Below are 18,199 nucleotides of genomic sequence, written 5' to 3' on the forward strand. Positions count from 1 at the left end.
ATGTCAAGCCTTTATTTTTTTACCTAAAAATCACAAACTATGAGAACAAATTATACTAAATCAAACTATTTCATAACTCTAATGCAAGAGTGTTAAACCAATATTTTTATAAAGCAGTCATGCTCACAGCTCTCCTCTTTCTGCCCTACAACACTCAGAGATAACAAGAAGATAGCTTCCACCACAGTAAAACCTCTGACAGTTGAAAGATTTCCAACTCTTCATAAAACACTAAATACATGATAAAATGCAACTAGTTTGGTGCTTAACAAACTCGAAAAATCCAATAAACTGTAAAAGTTGGATGAGCATGACACCTGATTTATGGTTTACACATCTGCAAGGTACGTCACACGGTCGAACTTGGGTCTTGCAGTGCAAATAAAATGTTTGTGCTTTGTAAAACAGGAATATGGAGAACTTTTAGGAGATTTAGGACCATAGGATTGCCCTGAAGAGAAACATAAAAGACGGAACTTCTCCTCAATACGATACAGAGACAGATCATGTGCATGTGGAACGCTTAAGCAAGGTGGAAGGCTCAGACTGTCATAATGGCTCTGTCACGTTTGTTGAACTGTTTGGGACAGTCAACTCACTAACTGTGTGACAGAGAGAAGTACTGTAGCTGCAGCTAATAGAATATACAAGAAAGACAGTGATTAACAGAGGTAGTAAGTTGTGATGACCAAAACGGAGAAAATACTATCGAAAAAAAGACAATCAGTCTGAGAAAATCCTGATTAAAAAATTGACAGTGATTAATATATCCTTTATGATCTACAACTGTGTGAGACATCAAAAGCCTTGTGTTTGGCTATAATTCATTAGTTATTGCTGGGTACATTTTATAGAAATTGTAATCACATAATGAGGTTGTAGATTATTCTTCAGAAGGGTTTAGTATTTATTGAGTTAGCACATTTCACAACCATGGCAAGCATTTGTTGCTGACACGTCCACTCCAGCAGCCACTTGCGTCACTGGAAAGTCAAACATTACCAGTGAGATTTAATTGGGAATAAGCCATTATGGAAAGGCCTAGTCCTGCAGTGACCGGAGTGATGTGACAGTGAATAAATGGCTGCTGCTGGTGATTAGAGGCCAGGTTAATGCAGCACAATGTTAATCCTCCATTTGTCTGAAAACACATCAAACAAAAATATGGCAAAAGCTGACTAGTGGTGAGCTGGCTGCGAAATAATAAATGCTGAAAAAAATTCCCCCAAACATCAAACAGATGTAATCAGATGAGGTCGATAAGCATTCGGGGTTCGGTTAATTCCCAACAAATTATCTAATCCAGATGTTGCACTCTTAGTGTAAACACGGTGCCCTGCAGAATCATAAAACAAATAAGCATGAAAAAGGTTTAAAGTTTCAAACAGAGCCTAACCCTGGGCCGAGACCTTTCCACTGAGAGGAAAAAAGAAAAGAAAAGTCCACACCACACACTCCCCCCTCTGCTGCCTTCTTGAAACAGGAAAATGTAAATATGGTAATATTTAGCACGTGTTTTAAAACAGATCGGTTTTCTCAAGCAGGGAGAAGCAGAGGGAGAGGAGTGAGAGAGAGAGAGAGAGTGAGAGAGAGAGAGCGAGAGAGAGAGAGAGAGGAAAAGAAATGAAAAAAGCGGGCCACACACGATAGAAAGGCCTCCTCGGATTTGTGTGTGTGTTCCAGTCTGTGCGATGTGGACAGGCTGCGGCTTCCTCTGTTTGCACACGGCCCCACCAAGAGCCCGAAACCCGGTGCTGATGGCCTTGACACGCTCCACAACACCAAACTGGATCTGTCACACTGTGAGTCTAGAGAGTCAACAACAACTTAACAATAGGAAAACACCACTCCAACGGGTCATATCATCCATCTGTACGCCGCAGCCATTTTTCATGGAGGCAAAATAGGAGGTGGAAGATAAAGGAGGGGGGAAGAGAGAGAGAAACAGGGAGAGAGAGCGGAGGGAGGAGCAGAAATGGGAACATATGGATGTGTTTAAGGACCACCAGGGAAGGGAAACTTGTGCATTTTCGCATAAACCCTGATAAACTCCAAATATGTAATTACACGGGGTTTAAGGCTTGTCTGTTGCCGATTCATTCAGGAATTTCTGGTTACGTCTCTCTGAGAGCTGGGGTGTAACGGGGCTTTTTATCGTTCTCAAGTGGCGGATCTGCTGGGCTTTAGTGCGGCCGAGCCTTCCACACACACTCAGCCCGGGACCTGCTCAGTGTGAGAGTGCCATTGTCCCCCCCCTCCGCCTCTTTAACAAGGCGGTGTTAAAGAAGAAAGCAGTCAAAAGAAATACCTCCAACTACATAAAAAAGGCAAAAAGGAGTGGCACTGTTGTAAAGTACCTGCAGCATGTTTAAAGGTTTCATCACGTCGCAATATTTATAGTTCTTCGATTCCTTGTCAGTGTTTGTAGCCAATTTGTTGAGCTCCAATAAATAGGCCGGCCTATTTATAAGCAGACCACATGGCAGTCATTTATGGCGCCTAACAAGAGGCAGATGTGTTTTGTATATGTTTTCACATGCAGGTTTGACGCGCTGACAGGCCGAGACAGATAGCTGAGATGTACAACCTCTGTCCTCGCTGCAACACCGGCTGTAAACAGCAGCTCTGATTAGACCGTGGAGAACACAAACATGCCTCTCTGGCCATCCCTGGGCCTTATTTGTCTTCCTGTGACAAAGGTCTTTGATTCATACTCCGGCTGAGTCACTTTGACGGACATGCGCTGAGGGAGTGTGCACCTTTTCCTGCTGCCTCTGCGTGTCGGTGTGAGCGTAAACACAAACTGTGGCTTGTGTGTGTACCTTAAAAAAAAAGTGTGTTCTTTGTACCTCATTGTATTGTGTCAAACAACATTGACCAATAGAAATATATCTAATGGAAGCAAATGCAAAAGGGCCCATGAACAATTTAAAACACATAAATACTGCTGACCACAACATCTTGTGTTTTTATTTTACATTGTTTTACCTTATTTTATCTCATATGTTCATGTTTTTCTTATTCCTGCAACTTTATTGCACCATAATGTCTGTCTTTTTTTTTTACAGAAGGTATGTTTTATGTTGCAGGAGCCTGAGACTTAAGATTTTCATTGCCAAAACGACACTATAACTGTTATGAGAAATAACGTTTTTGAATCCTTTCTTTAATGTGTATTATCAGTTTGAATCTGCAACTTAAAGGGTAACTTCCCTGCTGCCTGTGAGGCCTGTGCATGCGTGTGTATGTGCGTCTACGCCAGAGTGTAAACACAAACTGTGCCTTGTGTGTGTACGTTTAAAAGTGTCTATTTCTTTGTACTTCCTTGTATTGTGTGTGTGTGTGTGTGTGTGTGTGTGTGTGTGTGTGTGTGTGTGTGTGTGTGTGTGTGTGTGTGTGTGTGTGTGTGTGTGTGTGTGTGTGTGTGTGTGTGTGTGTGTGTGTGTGTGTGTGATGTGTGTGTCTGAGTGTTGCCAATTACCCCAGCTATAAATACAAGATCCCCATCCGTCACTGAGTTTCTGGGTGGCTGCAGCGCCGCCATAATTGGTTTCAGATGGTCACCCAGATCTTTCTCTCGCTGCTGCAGCGCCATCACACCGCCTGTGTGTGAGAGAAAGCCGCAGGGGAGGAGAGCGAGGCGGGGAGAGGAACGAAAAAAAAAGATGAGTGACAGCAGTGAATAAATACAGAGCGAGCACAGGAATAAACAAGCAGACACTAAATGTTTCTTTTGTCCTGAAAGTCTCCTCAGCCTGAGAGTGAGGAGGGCATGAGAGGAGAATATAACTCAATAAAAGCTGCGTGTGTTTTCATTTGGATGTGATTTATTAAAATCATGTGAGGTTTGGAAGACAGGATATTCGGGTCAGATGTGAGATAAATGTTGACATATTTGTTATGTGTTATGGATGAGTGTGGAAATACGAAATGACATATTTTCTGCTCATGTCAGCTTGAGATGTCAGAAAAATTGAATACATTTTAATAGCTTTTAAATCAGAATCAGAAAGTCAAAAATCAGAAGTGGCATTGCAGGTAAAAAAAAAAGCAATGACAAAGAGTCAGTTACTGTATTAAATATAGAGGAATTAGCACACATTCATTACAGAAAAAATGACAAATAAGTAGCAGTATTTAAAAAACTAAGCAACATATCATATTAAGTTGTTAAGACAATTATAACAATGTGTGTTTTTACATTAAGCACATTTAAATGACTTTAATACCATTATATCTTAATCATTACTGTTACAAATGAGACACACATATTTAGTGGTATCATATAGTGTCTTATTGAGGCGATAAACCATTCAGAATGACTTTGCTCAGCATGGTAATTCCACTTGATGGTATTTATTTGATGTGTTACTTAAGGATTTGGTTGAATTGGCTTAAGTGCTGTTTCTCTATCCGCTCCCAGAGGACACTCGATCAATGGACATATTAACAATGAATTAGCAGACTAGGCCGAGCGATCGACTGAGCAGAGGGCGCTGTGACTCGCTGACAGCTGGTGAGTCGCTCCGTGTGAAAAGGTTGGATCAAAGAGGAATTACAAACAACCCAAAGACGAGAATTACACCTCTAAATTCAAATCCCTATTGACGGAAATATAGGTTAAGTAAGGGTAATGTTGTGGCTAATAAGAGAGGGAGTGTGACCTTCAGCTGGCTCACAAACAACACCGACCAATAGGAATGTATCTAATGAAAGCAAATGCATGTTTCCTGTCGATACTTATTTGTCCAATGAAAAATATAAAACACATATCAATACTACTGACCACAGCATTGCTATATTTATTCTAAGGATGGCTTTTATTTTACATCTGTTTTCCCTTTATTTTATCTCATATGTATATATTTTTCCTATTCCTGCAACTTAAATGCACCATAATGTCTCTAATATTTAAGTATTGTGTACGTTTCATTGTTGGAAGAGCCTGAGACACTGTAGCTATTTCAAATATTACAAATAAAGTTTGGGATTCTTTTAATTATTGTGCCTATAAGTTCAAATCCGCACCTAAATGGTAATATGTAATCCCCAAGAACTCTACTCCCAAAATGGTAATAAAAATAACAACTCTTCTGTGTATTTATTAAGAAAATATAAAATGAGGGGGTTAGCTTCCTGTCTTTACTGCACCTGCTAATGTTTATGCTACCATTTAAAATACTAATTCATAGCAGACTGGTTCCACCCTTACCATTCTTTACTTTAAAAAGGAGGTTTGAAAACCACATCCAAATAAAATATGTGAGAACATTACCTCCATTATGAACCCTCACATCTACAACAATAAATGTTCCCACTTTTCCCACAATCTTCTTCTGACTGTGCAGCATCTGTGTTGGCCTCAGCTACCTGTTTTCATCCCAGCCGTGGGAAACACTCAAAAGGAGATTCAGTTTTACCCTCCCTCTCTCTCTCTATCTGCTTCGTGTTAATCTGGAGGCAGCTCACCAATTATTACAGATGTTTTCAGGGAAGCCAAAACCATGCAGACACCCAGGAATCCTGCGCTATAAATCCATTAAATCCCTCTCATTAGAGCACGAGCCTCATCGCTGCGAGGCGGGACGCGGAGCGAGGCGCGTGCTGGAGCTCACACCGGGTGTCGCCTTGCCCTCGTGTGCATCCTCCGCACCGCAGTCATTACCGTCTCGCTGTGGTCCTAATTGCCTCACTTCGTTGACAACAACACAACGTCAGGGCGAAAACACGCAAAGCTCATTCTTGTTAACGACATTACCTCCAACAGAGGTTATCTTAGACAGCGGGTAGGATATGTCTTGGTAAAAGTAGCAAAACCACACAGAAAAACTATTTGGAAAAGGTTCTGCTTCAAAAAAGTTGCTTTAGTTAAAGTGTGTCTCATCTGCAAAATGTTAAGAGTCAACAATAAAAACAAAAAAAGAGCCTTGTGAGTAAAGAGCAATTTACTGTTGTAGTTTATTATTATTATTATTATACTTTTAGGCAATTTAATCTATGTAAATGTATCATATTGTTTACCTGATACACATACTTCCCTCTTCTTTTAACAGTTTTAAATTAATTCAAAGGATCAAAAAGGTGCACTCAATATAAAGTGGCCTGAAGTGGAAATAATCAGGTCTAGTAAAAGTACAGTCAAATGTACCAAACAACAAATAAATACGCAGTTTTACATAAAAAGATTGGGTAAACGTGGACCTCCCAATGGGAATGGTCAAAAACCAAAGATGCATTTATTCAACTACATCCCAGCATGCATTGGGGCAGAGGCAGAGATCATCCCTGGACAGGTCAGCAGTCCATCTGAGGGCTAACTTCTCCAGATATAAACAAAAATGTATTTTATTTCAATAAAACACAGAAGATATGATTATAATTAGATACATAATGTATCTATCCAGCTGTGACGCATTCAGGGGTCCTATAACTGAGGGGTATTTCTTTACAAGCAGCAATCATGGTAAGGTCCAATTCAGTGAAAAGCTATTTTACAATATTATTCAATTTCCTATAATATAGTATGACATGCTCTTATTTTTTATTGTTCGACTGGAAAGCAAGTGAAAAAAGAAGCTAGAATAACAAACCCCATATTTTTACTGGGGCAAATTATTACAATCCAAAACATCCACACGGATCGCTGCTCCATTTTAAATAGGAAAAGTGAGTTGTTTCTATAATACAGTGCAGCCCAGAACTTTGATTTACACACGGCTCCATAAATCACTGTGACATGTTCAACTGTGTCAGCTGAATCCTGTTTTTCACGGTGTACTCTGAACTGTCTGTCAACAAGCAATACGTCTGTGTCAGAGGGGATTAAGACAAGGGAGCCATGCGATCTGGACTTAAGGAGGAAAATGTGGATTTTTGTGTCTAAAACCAGGAGGATATGGAGTATGCACATAGGGAAGAGTACTACATTACTCGTATGAACTTGTATTTTGGGGGATATTAAACACATTGTTGTAATAAAGGAATGAATATCAAACTGGTTAATGAAATCAAGGGTTTTTTTACTTGGTTATAATACGATTTCTGAATTATTGGCATTAATTTCGACAGTTTTCCGACACTAAGCTAAAGAGTGGACAAAGCCAATGTCAAGGAGAGCTGGTGCGATTACCCTCTGTATTATGTATTGTATTTGTTATGTAATATGAGGAGATATTTAGATTTCTTTATTTAACTACAGTAGGATATGAGGTATGCACCAGTATCAGAATTCCTTTATTATTCCTGCAGCGGGGAAATGTACAGGTGTCACAGCAAAAGTGGCTTAGCAGGTAAAAAAAAGGCATTAAGAGTAAGCTAACGTATCAAATACAGAGTAGAAAAGCACACATTAGTGATAGCAATATCAAAATAAAGACAAATTAGAACAAAAACATGGCTAAAAATGAGCAGCAGCAATAAAAAGGAATAAAAAAGTGAGGTATTATAAAAAATGTATGTTTTTTCACATAATAAGTCATTATTGCGCCGTACAATTGCAGCAGAAATATCCGTTTTGCACAATGAAGGCATATTGCACGAGGAAAAGAGTAGACAGTGGGAGTTCAAGTGGAGGAGAGAAAAAGCTGTACGTGAGCTAGAAAGCCTGGAAGATGGAGAGGAAAGTGAGAGGAGAAAGACGGGGAGGTGAAGGAGAGGACAGCAGGCTCTCATCAGGAGGAGAGGCGAGAGGGGCCACAGCGTGGAGAGCGGGCCCTTGTGTAAATGGAGATGTACTAAACCTTTGCTAACCTGGATCGCCCAAGATAAAATATTTATATATGCTATTGTGTGACGGAGCGCCGGGCTGAGGAGAGCCTTAATTTGTTTTCGTCCAGGGTAAATTAATTCCCTCCCCATCATCAGTGCGGTGAACCATTAGTGATTGCTGCCCGGCCCACCCCCCTCCCAAAACACCCACTTGAGAGATTTTAATGGTCAAAGTCCACCTTTACAATTATACTTCATCTGATCCATACATTTCCATAGATTAAAGGTGAAGCAGGAACACTTGTGGGAGATGAGCGTTGATCCCTAACTGCCTTGTCTCCTCTTACTTTTACACCCCCCCCCCCCCCCCCACATCACTCCTTTCCTCTTATCTTTGGTGTTCAAAACAAAATACTCACCAATAAAACGTCTGACAAGTGCGGAATTGTTTACCCTTTAGATGTAGGCTACAATATTGTGCAGAGTGGGTGTTTATATGGAACAATTTTATTGACCGTGTATACGTTGGCACTGTACAGCACATCTTCTCATGCACTGAACAGATAAAGAAAATCATGTGTATGCTAACCATATGTAAAACACACGGTGGAGGGAGATGCAGCGTGAACAACAGCGCAGATTGACACTGATTGTCACGCTATTACGGGCAAATAGCAACACTTGCTCGGCAGTCGACAGGGCGTAATCATGTGTGACTAACCGTGATGGAGAGAGCGCTACAAAGGGAAGGCGACGTGGTGAAGGTGCAGGCTCTTTGTCTCCCCTGCCATCTTCATCGTCTCTGAGTAGCCTGGAGGGGCTGAGCAGAACGGGCCGTGATAAAAAGATGGAAGCCACTCAAAGTTCAAGGCAGAGATGCCCCTTTCATCTGTTCCAAGACAATCACGCCGGGGTTCTACATGTACATTACGGCAAACTACCAATCTGCGCTTCCTACAGAGAGAGTGAGAGGCAGGCGGGAGTGGAGAGGTGGTGGCACAACTAACTCCAGCATAATACTTTTCACTTGTTCCTCTGCCGTCTGTGGAGTCACACACAAGTCAAAGGTGAAGTGCTTGTGCCGTTTCAAGTCTTTTATACTGCTGTCGATTGATTAAATCATGTATTCACGTTAGTTTCAATAAAGATCTGTGATTAATCCAATGCCAATGTGATCACCCTTTGTATAATATGCGGGGAATATTACCTCTGCTGCTATCATATTGCGACACTGCTTTCTCCCACTCATGTGCAACTTCAAGAAACTGCCACATGGTTGGGCAAAACGTGGAAAACCTCCTTTTCACAAACCAAAACGAATGGGTGCGGTTTTTCAGGAATAACAGTAGCAAAATTGGGTCAAACTTGGTCATTTGAACCTGATAATTGTTCCACATGTATCTCAAGCCTTAGCACCTTTATGTAGACGTCCCAACTCTTTTGTACATTGTTTTGTTTTTTTTAATTTATCAACAAAATCAGGAAACTAAGTTCTTATAATATCCATCTGTAGCGAAAGCAAACACGTTATAAAGTGATGTTAAAGTACACGTGAGTTTAGGTGTGGGGAAGATTGTGATATTAGTTACTAAACTGATGTAACTGAAGCCAATTTGAAACTCACAGGAGACTCGGGATGCAAACCCCGGTCTCTGGTATTGAAACAGAAAGCTCCAGAGAGAAGTACAATCTCATGAGTGAGTAATTTCGATTTTGCCTTTCAATTTGATTTTGTGCAGAGTCTGCAGACTTCAGGGACCAGAGGGCCAGTTTTCACACAATGTATATTCTGACATGCTTCATATGAAGTAACTCCATCTGCACTATGACTGTTCCACATAACCTCTGTGTACATATCACATATCTTAAGTCAATCACTGTGAAGTAATCCTCACTAGCTCCATCGTACCTCACAAGCAGAAGGAAAGGAAGCGGTGGTGATTCAGCAGCATGGATTAGTCAGACTGACTTCAGGTCAGCCAGGGAGCCAGTTTGTCCTATGTGGTCATTGTCTTGTTCTTGAGTATTTCCTTTGCATTTCCTCAGCACTGGTGGGCCACCGCAGCAAGAAAATGAAGGCCAATTTCCTGTCACACAGCGAGTAAGTACAGGGCCAATGGTAGGAGCTGTTTTGATGCTGCTACATGCACCAGAACCACAACTGGAACTGATGGACAATTAACCCCAACTGTAATTAACCCCAACGAGCACTGCATCATTGTTGTGTTACTCATTCTGATTAGAGGCTATTTAAAACACAGAAAATACTTTTTATTTCTGCTGCTCTGAGTAAGATTCATGTCCCGTCTTTTGATCTTTCAGTCGGCCACGCGGCTCATCGGATAATCAGCAAAGACAGACAGGACGCAGAGTTTAAAACCGCTCCTGCCACGCAGTCTGATACCGTGTGCATTACTGGCTACAGTGCAGCAGCAGCAGCAGCCCGCGGTTTAATGAACGAAACCCAAGCTCCCTGTTAAACAAACAGACCGAACCTGTGAAGAGAACCTCCACATCACCCGCTTCTTCATCTCTCATTAAAATCGCTCGGACCTCCAGAACGAGCCAGACTGCATGGCCGACTTCCATTTCTTTAATCTTTCAATTATAGTTACCGCTGCTGTTGTGCATATTTTCACAAGGAAACACTAGAAGTTGGAGCTGATGGGTTTTTCTATTTGTGTGAATGTGGATGAATGACCGAACTGATTCATCGTGACACCGCTACCGAAGCAGAAGACCGTCTGATATGAAGATGTAAATGATTTTCACTTTATGTTCATGTGCTTTGTCCTTTAACCCTTCTCTTTTCTACCCATAATGGCCCCTTTAAGTTTAACCCGTTTCCCAGTACAGGTTAATGCCATGTTTTAAGAAAGATACTTTTTCAGTCTACAGATAGCTTTCCCACTCCACGCTTCATAAAGTTGACAGAAAAAACGTATTTTACATTTAACCAAACCCATCTCTAAAAGTGTATTTCACCTTCCTTATACCCTTACAGTTTTAAATTGACTGTTGGGAACTGAGGAGTAATGGTCAGGCTATGAAGCCTGTAATGGGAAAAAGTAGAACTCCCCCATCCCTCCCCCACCAACTGTGTGCTTTGCCCCAGCTGCCCATCAAAAACTAATATCCTCAAATTTGACACTGGTGTTGTCCTTTCAAATTAGAAAGAATCTGTGTCTAATGCAATAAGCCAAACCTGGCTGCTGTGAACTCTAACCTCCTTCCCCTGACCCCCCCCCCACCCCGCCCCCTTCATCCTCCATCATCCCTACAACTCCCTATCCAGTCTGTGCTGCTAAGACCGACAGGGAGACCCAGGATTTAGGGACCTGTAGCCAAAACCCCTTCTTCTGTCTTCCCTTTCTCACTGCACAAATCCCCCCCCCCCCCACCCCCCCAATCCAAACCTTCATCTCCCTCCCTCTTTCCTTCCCCCTCAAACCCTCCTGTTTCAATCTCCAGTCATTTTTAAATACAGTAACACAATCTTAGGGAAAGCTGATATAATCTTTTCTAAACTATAAAAGTCAGTCACCCAGAGAAACATCTGCACGGTCAAATTTAAAACAAACTGTCAGGGAGTCCGGTGTCCCAATAAAGAGGGAGCCGAGCGGGAGGAGAGGTGAGGAGGGAGGAGAGAGGGGTGAACGGTTGGAAAATAGAGGCGCAGGGAATGATTTTTAGGAGGGAGTTTTAGTGTTTTCCACTTGGCCTTAACTTAAACACAAACCTCCCTCCGGCCGTCCGGATGCTCGCACGGTGAAGCTAACTCAGCAGCAATGCTACCAGGCGTTTTTATGGCTGTGATCGTCACTGTTTTACTGTCCGTTGACACCTGAGACACAAATATGTTTCGGTCTTCCTGGTTGACGTCTTAACAGGCTGACATCAGTGTAAATTCATGATTGGATTTGGCTGTGTAGTGAAGACCGTATGCAATAGAAATGCCACAGTTAGATGAAGTAAAACAAATTAAGTGAAACTGAGTGCATGAGATAACCTCACAAAAATGAGATACATCAACATTTGGGGTCATTTAGGAATGAAATGCCAGACAAACAATTTAAGAACAGTTTTACATTTACTCAATATTAACTTTGAAGATTACAGTAAATCTCTGAAAGTTTGGTAAAGACCTGGCCCCAGGTGGAGGGATTTAAAGCTCTCTGAAGGTTTCAGCACACAGAAAAAAGTGGCATTATAAGAAGAAAGCAGGAAAACCCAAATGCATAAACATTGTTTGTATGATATTGGTTGGTTTTTAAGAAGATTTGTCATTGCATCGACCAACGAGCCGGTCAAAAACATGGAGTATCGCTTGAGGCATGCGCTGATCACGATAACGTGAATGCGCAGGTATGCAGACGATAAACCTGGATCCATTTCCTTCATAAAATCCCAACTGATGCTCTATTATCTTAGTATTACTTTCACCTGGTATTGGCAAAACCAAACATCAGCAAAGTACAGCAGTATGTGTGCAGTACAGCAGTGAGTGATTTATATCAGGTGATGTATCAGTCATGCTCCATATAATCTGTACAGCCGGTACAGAATGGACATATTGTTATTCATCTAAAGGCCTCGAATGTAAGCGGGCCTCTACAGGAGGCATTATCCTGGAGTGAGTATAGCTAAACAATCCAACACACTTCAGTCCAATTCCCATGGGTTTTAGGTTAGAATGCCACTGAAGTAGACGCTGAGCGGGGGGGCACAGTGCCTGCTCTGCTCTGCCCCGTCTGTTTTCAGCCGAGTGTTGAATTGCTTTAATTGATTTAATGGGAGAGCATGGAGTCACGGTGGGAGATGGGGAACACGGGATGCTTTAGGGATGTCAAGTGTGTTGTACTACCTCAACTCGATCTTAGACAAGCCCGTGTCATCTGGCAGATACGGCGATATGTAGTGATGACACATATCGGCAAACAAAACGCACAAGAGCAGAAAGCGCCATTTCTCTCACATATACACACACACAGACACAGACACACACACGTTCCCAGCCTAGAACACCATGCTCCCTGCTAATGGTTTGAATAACACCAAAAGTGGCGTGATAAAGCCTCAGTAGGCTGTGTGTGTGAGTGTATTCACACACAGTTGCGGGGGACAGCAGCCCGTGCTAATGCCACCCTGAATGGTGTGTCTAATTACTTGGCCTAGAGATAGCTTTTAGCTAAATCACCCCGCCTTCTGAAGAGCCTGTATCAACAGTGACAAGGGCTTGGACAATTACATTAGCCCTCTGCCCATCCACCGGCTCCAGCACCAGCAATCAGTGTGATTTGCAGCCGCTTCATTGTTGTCATCCCTCTCTCCATGACAATGATGTTTTCCCTGTTGGAGAGATGGCGAGGGAGAGGTGGAGAGTCACACAGAGAGAGACAGAGAACAAACAAGTACGGAAACAAATCTTCACAAAACTCAATAATAGGCATCCTCAAATATTAAAAGGAAAAACTTCATTCTTGAGGGACAGTTTATCTCTGCCGGCCAAGACAAGGGAGAATCAGACCGACCGGCTAGGGAGAGATTGCGAGAAAGAGAAAAGAGGCCGACGTGAGGAGAGGGAGACACAGAGAGGGAGAGAGTTGTCAGTTGAGGACTTACTTATGTTAATGTTTTCCCTGCTGCTGTGTAGGCTGCAGCAGAGGGCTGGGTAAACCTGGGTGACAGCAGCAAGTGGAGTGAGCTGGTGGCTTTAATTGATACTGGAGAGGGGTCTTCAGTGCCAAACACACTCACGCATAAACCACACTGTACAGTAGCCGCCCACAGAATCCACACACAAGCCAAAAGCTCCAAATCACATTAGAGCCAAAGCAGAGATTTCATTCAGCTCTACTTAGTGGCTCTTACATTTGCCAACTATAATGCGAGTAAATGCAGAATAAGGCTCCCAAAGTGGCTCTTTACCTCAGATTACTCAACATTCCTCTCACTTTTTCTCACTGCCAGTCCTTCTCACTTACACGTGATGCTGCTCGAACACACGAGGGGTACGCAAACACACAAAATAAAGCAAGCAAAAGAGTCGCCAGGGACTAACTTCACGGTGTCTGAAAGAAGGTTCTGATGGAGCACAGGAAGACACAAAGTTAGAGGATCCAGGGTCATACGATGACCTCTGAACTCACAGCCATGTCTTGAGTGCCAGGAGTTAGAGGCAATGCCGCAATACCTCAGAGAGACACTAAACATCGGCAGGAAGTTTAAAGAAAATGAGAAGTGAGGCAGAGGCTTCATTTTAATGGAAGGGAGGACAGAACACTTGATGTAAAGCTTATGAGTTACGGATGCTGGTCATTGTTGTTCCATTACTCGCTTTGTATTTAGTAACACATAATGTTTGTGTACGTTAAACTGACCGAAATACGTGCAGCATCATTTCTGGTGAATCCCTTGTGTGTATTAAGGTAATACAAATCCATGTCTGGAACGAAAACGAGATGTAATTACTGACTAAGTAAATTGTGTGGCAAAAGCTTGAAAATGCCAACCTTAAGAAGTATCAAAAAACGAGGTTTGCTTAATGAAAAATGAATTAACTGAAAAGGAGAAGCAGAGCCTGATAAAAATGTACATTGTGTTTGAATGCAGGGACTGGATTGGATTGATATTTCACTTTCAGGGTTGAGAGACATTAGTAAAAACCAACAATTTTACTAATACCTACCAGCCAAATTTTATGTGCGAGTTCAAAACCTGAAATCTATTCAGTTCAGTGGATTTTGCGTTGTGAAAATAAACTTATAAAGCTACACTTTTTGTTGGCATAGAAAGCCTAAGTCCCGCCCTTCTACTTCCGACCCATGGGACATACAGTCATTTCGGAAAAAATATGTATGGTAGGCAATGGCGAGAGGGAAATTATTGTTTGATCCCGTTTGAATTGTGCCATGAATTACACATATGGTGTTTGTCAATTTAAAAGATCATTTTGCATGTCAAGAAAAAAAGAGTTTGTCGTAAAACTTTGAAGTAACACTTGTTTTTGTGTGAAACCGCTCAATGAACTACATCTCTTGTCTCGCACAATACACGTCACCAACACCAAAAGCAAAAGAACGAGGAGACTCATTGCTGGTACGCCTACAGCTTGGTACAAAGCACACAGGCGTCTTGTTAAAGTATATATCTTATATTTCAACAGTTTTGGGACAAACTGTAACTTCCTTGACTTGGAAATGTTTTTCTAAGATTGACAAACATCATATCTGTAATTCATGGCACAATTCAAACGGGATCAAAAAATAATTGCTCTCTCTCTATTGACTACCATACAAATAAGGTCCCGTGGTGGTCCACTGGAAAGGGAAAGACTTATGCTCTCTATTAGCTGTATAGCAACCGTTCGTCACGTCTCGCTTCTTTGCTGTCATCACTATTGATATCTATACAACCAATGTCTTAATTATCAAAATGCTTACAAAAAAACTAAATAGAAGCTTTTTAATTTTGCTCTCAAAGCACATGATGCATCAAACTTTTTTTAAATTAAGCATTTGTAATCTTGTCAGTAATCTATACCTGCTTGTCAGTTATATAATATGTGATGGTGTTGAAGTGATGAACAAACCCAGACACAGCGGAACAAACGGAAGAGACGCTCTAATGATCTCATGCTGATGAAACTTCCCTGAATAAAATTGAAAGTGAATTGAGAAGAAGCGTCAGAGGAATGAGGAGCACCCTGAGTGTGATACGGACACTATGGGGAGCAGAGTGGTGCCAAGTGGGGTTGGATCACTCGACAACAGCCTGTCCCATCCTATTACCCTCCGAGCCCCCCCCCCTTACCCACCCCCCCTGCTCTGTGTGGTAACACCAGTCACTCCACAATGACACCTTTACCGGCTCTTACTGGTTGAATGGAGAGAGAACGAAACAGAGAAGGGACGGTTGGGTGCTCTTCACATGGAGGGCTTTGCCATCACTGCGCATATTTTATGGGTGTCATTGTAGCAGACGTCTGTGGGTGTCTGTCACTAATAGGATTACAAAAAATGGAACAAAGATAAAACATGTTTTTTAGACGTTGCAAGGCATTTCTTGCACTGCTTCTACTCTTTGCCGTCCAGAGGATGATTGGCCAAATGATAGGCGGTACGGTAGCATCATGTTCCAGCAGAGGAAAAGTGGATTTTGTGGCAGGAACATTTCCAGCTCTCTAAAAATCAAACATTAGGTTTCACTTTCTGGCCCTGAGGATCAAAAAGTGAGGGGCCTCTTTTATAGAAAGTCTATTTTGTACCAGCATTCGACAATCATTCTGAACTAGGAGACAACCGTTGTGGAAAAGGCAGAAACACCAATTTCAGTGTGAGTAGTAGCCTCAATATACCAGCATGCACTGCATACTTCAGACTTTTGTTCAGAGCACCATGTAAGAAATGTCGGGAACCACAAACTGAAGTCAATGAGAGAAACTGATAGTGGGGAACCTGGTCAAAACAACTTTTTGCTAAGGAAATATCTCTTTAGACAGAAATGATCTATTATTAACGAGTTCTGGAGACCATTGATCGACACAGTATCAGAGATCTTTGGAGTTTAGATACCATGTCTCCCAAACATTGCATTGCTTATCAATTCTCAATTTAATAAACCATCAAAAAAGGGCTTCTTGCTGCTTAACCACAGTAGTAAGGAACCTTATTTTTCTCTTTGTTATATATTCTCATTCATATAATTTCTTTCTGTACGTGTGTGACTGGGGTGGGTCACCAAAAAAAAGTAAGGTTTTTTCTCTAGATAAGAAAGAAGCTGGAACGGTTCCTTTATAATATCCTTTTGCATACCCCCGACCATCCTTTATGAAAGGAAAAAGATGATGCTGTCCCACAAGTCCGTGCGGCTGCAACATCTAAAGTGACGCACCTTATGAAGTCTACATCTACTTTTAGAACGGCAGACCCACATTAATCACGGCTGGATTCTGTTGTCCTGATGAATTATCCTTCACATCTTTCCTTAACCCCATGATATTTTTCACTGAGGTTAAACAAAAATGGTTAGAAAAGGACCAGATTTTTTTGTATCAATTCAATCCCAGCCCAAATCAACAAATACTCCAGGACGGAATTGAAAAAAACACCCGTCATTGATATAGGTTGGAATTAGGGTGGGGTCAGGGTGGTGGATGGGGGGGGGCTAAGAGTGCAGGAGAGGAGTGAAAAGTGGAGCGCTTCTGGAGGCACCCCGGCTCTCCTGGTGTTAAGGAGGTGCTCCCAGAGGTCAGAGACAACCAGTCAACAACAGGAGCTGGCCTGCCTCTCTCTAGTCTCTCTCCCTGTTGCTCTACCTCTCTCGGCCTCTTTTCTGTGCCACACAAAAGGTTTGTTTGGGGGGAGTGGGGGTGGTAGGGTAGACGGGTCGAGAGAGCGGCATGGCATTTTAATGGTGGTGGAGAGAGTGGGAGAGGAGAGGAGGTGGTGGGGTTGGTTGGTGGTAGAAGTAGAGAGGACCCCCTCCCTCCTCCTCCACGCTCTTCACACACACACACACACACACACACACACACACACACACACACACACACACACACACACACACACACACACACACACACACACACACACACACACACACACACACACACACACACACACACACACACACACACACACACACACACACACAAATGTACACAAACACATACACACACGGCAGCATCATTGTAGGGGGCTTTTTATCTGAATGATTGCCCTCAATTAGATCCCTGCTCAGAGTAGGTGAGAACAGACAGATATCTGGAGAGGTGGGGGGTTCAAACCAGTAGAAGGCAAATAGGAGGGGGGGTGAGCATGAAGAGAAATAGTTTTCCTTACTATCTGAGGAAAAGGAGAGCCAGCTGGAAGAGAGAGAGGGAAATAAAATGAATAAGCGTATGTATAAGGCGTACCACTTTATAATCAGACTGCCCTTAAAGGGTTAACGAATAGTTTGTAATTCATTTATTAATTAGGTTGTGAACACTTTATAAACCATTAATAAGCTTTTATAAGACAATATATAAACACAACATCAAAATGGATGGGGGGAGAATAACATTGAACTCAGTGAACAACAGATACCAAGGAGGCTGGCTGATGAAGACGACCAAGTAAGCTAGGTAGCCAATATAAAGCTTAGTCATCTTGCCAAATAGTGAGCCTGTGTTGATGTATGAAAAGAACTGGTTTATAAATGGTTCCTGATGATCAATAAAGTGTTTACAACCTAATTATAACCTAATTATAAACCAGGTATGAGTCCTTTATAAGGGTAGTCTTATTGTAAAGTGGTACCTTTTTATTTTGCAAGGTTTTTTATGTTTGAGTTCAGCTAGCTGCCAAAAGCTGTCACTTTGGCTTCACATATGTTCATGTGACTTTCAAAGCCTTTAGATTAACCTCATTGTTTTAAATCAAAGCTATGGCAACACTTGCAGGGGTGTTAAAATGTTCTCAGGTCTTTTACTGGAGTTAAGGTAGCACAC

This window comes from Eleginops maclovinus, chromosome 9 (assembly GCF_036324505.1).
Source record: "Eleginops maclovinus isolate JMC-PN-2008 ecotype Puerto Natales chromosome 9, JC_Emac_rtc_rv5, whole genome shotgun sequence".
Taxonomy (NCBI): domain Eukaryota; kingdom Metazoa; phylum Chordata; class Actinopteri; order Perciformes; family Eleginopidae; genus Eleginops; species Eleginops maclovinus.